We start from the raw sequence: 3743 nt of genomic DNA on the forward strand, positions 1-3743 counted from the left end.
TGCCAGTCTGCTCCCCCCCAACTGCCCCTCCCCCCCAGCCTTGATCACCCCAATTGCCCTCCCCTCCTGGCCTGATTGCCCCTAACTACCTCTGCCTCTGCTCCGTCACCATGGCTTTGTCCAGAAGGATGTCTAGAAGGTCTCACAGTCTAATTAGCATATTAACCTTTTATTAGAATATATAGGATATGACATACCACCATAAATATCACATATCTACCAGTATTACTCTACGAGAATACGTACTTCATGTGATAGGAAGGCATCTACTACATTACATTGTATATGTTGTAAGTAGTAGGAAATACTGTATTCGTAGCAATAATATACATCCTGTGACTTCCCTTCCCCAGTTCTTTGAACGTTTCTGGCCCCTGATTTTTCTTTTTTTTGTCATTCAGTGTAACTTTATTTACTGTTTATTGCACATGATTTGAGGTCTTTAATTTCTAACCACCAAAGATTCAAAGGACTATTTTTTTCCATGAAGTTTGACATTAACGTTAGTGAATTCGTGTATTCATGTGTTTTTATTGTAAACGTCTGAATTATTCACATTGCCATAGATCCTGAACTCATAAGCGTGGACCATGCACAGGCTGGCAGCAAGCCAGGAAGCCACTCTGCAAGCAAACAGATACTCTGCGTAAGGAGAAAAGTCATAGCACAACATTTAATGTCCAACCTGAGTCACCTCAGAATGTTACATAGATTGACTTCTTAATTCATATAGTATCGGGAACTCAACTGCTTGGTTGGTGAAGGGGTTGACCTGGTTTTGGGAGGATAATTCCTGAAATAGTTAAGGAAAGGGGGCTCAATCTTTCTTCTTGGTTGTTTGCTCCTCCCCAGCACCTTCCTCTTTCTTCTCGTCCTCAGCTTCTTGGGCATCTTCTCCTTCACCGTCACCTCCTTCTTCCTCCTTTGCATCCTCAAATTCTTCCTTGGCACCTTCTTCCTCTTCCTCTTCCTCTTCCTCTTCCTCTTTCTCAGCCTCTTCCTTCTCCTTCTCCTTCTCCTCCTCTTCAGCTTCTCCTTCAGAGAGGGGTTCATCCTTAGCTTCCTCGGCTTTTGCAGCCTCAATGGTCTCCTCCATCTCGATCTGCTCCTCCTGGATGTGGCTGGTGTATTAATAAGGGAAGGAGCGAGCGGACATCAAGTAGGAGCTGGTCTGTAAACCACCATAGGCAGATCGGCCAAAGACCTGGGAACTCTGGGAGTAGCCACTGGCTATGCTTCCCACACTGGTGAAACTGAGCCGGGTTTCCTCACCTTCCAAGAGTTTCCTGTAAGCTGCAATGTCAATGTCCAAAGCCATCTTCACATTGAGGAGGTCCTGGTATTCTTTTAAATATCGTGCCATTTGTAGTTCTCAACTCATTTTCTAATTTGTTGATTGTGTCCTGCATGCACAAATGTCGGCATTCTGCTTATCCTCCAGCTCTTGCAGCTGCTTCTCCAGTGCTTCGTTCATGCCCCAGCATGCTTTGATCTCCAGGGTCTTGGCCTTGAGCAGGCGGTGGCTATCGGACACCTCGTCCTTGGCGGCACGCACGGCTTCGGTGTTCTTGGCAGAGCTCTCGGTCAGCACAGTGAAGGGGCTCTTGAACCATTCTTTGGCATTCTGCATGTTCTTGGCAGCCAGCTTCTCATACTGGGGCAGATGTCCTTGAGTGTGGCAGAGAGGTCGGGCTTGGAGAACACCTCCATTTCCATGGAGACCTGAGCGTACTGGATCTGCTCCCACAGCTTGGCAATATCCTCTTTGTGCACCTTCTTCAGAAAGGCGATTTCGTCCATCGGCCTGTTGATGCGCTTTTCGAGCTCAGTGCCGGTGAGAGCCACCTTGTCTGCACCTTGCGTGACTCCAGCAGCAGGCCCTCGGTGTCCTGGCAGTTCAGAACCTCTTCCTTGTAGCATGCCTGCAGGTTGCTCCCAGCCCCTCCTGAGCCCGGGTGCCTCCTAACAGGGTCTGAGGCTGCACCCCATCCCACTGCCCTCTCCTTGCCCGGGAGGGGGCACAGGAATCCCATTTTCATTAAAATGTTCAACCTGCACCCATTCCACCAGTGTCCGCAGATGGCCCAGGGGCAGACGGTGATCCCAGAGGTGCTCACCGATCTGCCAGAGCTCAGCCACGATGGTCCCGGGTGATTCAGCCCTGCCAGGCCTCATGGCTGTGACTTGAACCTGCTTCCTTAACCAGGGACCTGGCACTGGGTGGGCGGCAGCAGTGCTTCCTCCCCAGCCTGCGCTGGAGTGGGTCCCTGCGGTTTCAGAACCAAACTCCGAGGGCCTCTCCAGGCAGCAGCAGCCCTGAGCCTGCTGGCTTCTCCATCCTGCCAAGACTTGCTTCTCACACTGGCTTCTCACACTTGCTGAAAACCTTCTCGGTCCACTTGCCATAGTAATCAGTTCGGGCTGAAAGAACTGGGGACTCCAGTGGGCTTGAGGGGACTGGGAGCTGCCATCTTTGTGTCGGAGTGAGGGTTAATTTGCATATTACCCTTTTATTAGGATTTTTCACTTTATTGCATTTGTGAGGGCCTCTAAAACAATGTTGAATAGAAGTAATGAAAGCAGATATAATTTTATTTTGTTTAATCTTAAGAGAAAAGCATTGAATTTTCACTTTTAATTTTAATGTTAACTGATTAACTGATGTGTATGAGTGTGAGTGAGATGTCCATGATCACTCACCAAAGCACACATGCTACCAACAATGTCACTATATGTGTTCAAATACTTGCTGGAGAGATGCAGGGACAACAGAAGGTGGTGGACATGTTCCTGGCATCGAGGGAAGGCACGTGCAATGTCATCAGTGCTGATTGCTTGGTGCACATTCCCAGAAAACTCTGTGATATCTTTTTTCGTGAAGCAATCCATCTATGAAGCCAACCAGAACATTTCTCAAGTGAACAACATAGTTTTGACCTCTTGGATCCACGGATCAGCTTTGGGTGGCTGGAGATACATCAGAACTATGTATAGAAGGCATTCAGAGCCAACCGGCTCTCTGTCAGTGTTCACATTTATACATGTAGGGTACTGAAGACCTGGGGGGCAGGGAAAGGAGCTGCGATGAGGGGGAAGAGGATGAAATGGGAGATATCTGTAATACTATCAACAAAAAATGTATAAAAAATAAAAATATATTAAAAAGTAAACAAAACAAAACATTTACACATGGGCACATGTGGTTTTGCATTATTGCTAGATTCTGTACATTTCAGAGACTGGAGTCAATATGATTAACAGCATTCCCAGTTGAAATGTAGGAAAATATATCTAAGTTATGATGGATGGGGATGGGAGTAGGGCAGGGGGAGAGACAGAAAGTGAGGCATATTTAAACAATCAATGGTTTATTGAATACTTCTTTGTAGAAATACTAGGGTTTTCATTTTCTCATTGATTTTCACAACTCCTTGAAGTACTTATCCCTATTTTCTGATCAGAAAACTGAGCTTTAGGATAGTTACATATATACATGGTTACTGGACTAATAAGTGCAAACTTGGGATTCAAAGACCAGTCACGATGACTCTGAGTCCATGTGTATGTGTCATGTGTCTACAGGTTTATTAATGTACTAGAGGCCCGATGCACAAAATTTGTGCGGAGGGGTCGGGGGGGGGGGCGGTCCCTCAGCCCAGCCTGCACCCTCTTGCAATCCGGGACCCTGAGGGGATGTCTGGCAGTTGGACATCCCTCTCACAATCTGGGACTCTTCGCTTCTA

At 47.1% G+C, this 3743-nt stretch overlaps 1 pseudogene; it reads right to left on the reverse strand.

Moving 5' to 3' along the window:
- Positions 1-401: 401 nt before the first annotated feature.
- Positions 402-2033, reverse strand: LOC102245035 (annotated as a pseudogene).
- Between the last annotated feature and the right edge of the window lie 1710 nt (positions 2034-3743).

The sequence above is a fragment of the Myotis brandtii genome, unplaced genomic scaffold (genome assembly GCF_000412655.1).
Source record: "Myotis brandtii unplaced genomic scaffold, ASM41265v1 scaffold397, whole genome shotgun sequence".
Taxonomy (NCBI): Eukaryota; Metazoa; Chordata; class Mammalia; order Chiroptera; family Vespertilionidae; genus Myotis; species Myotis brandtii.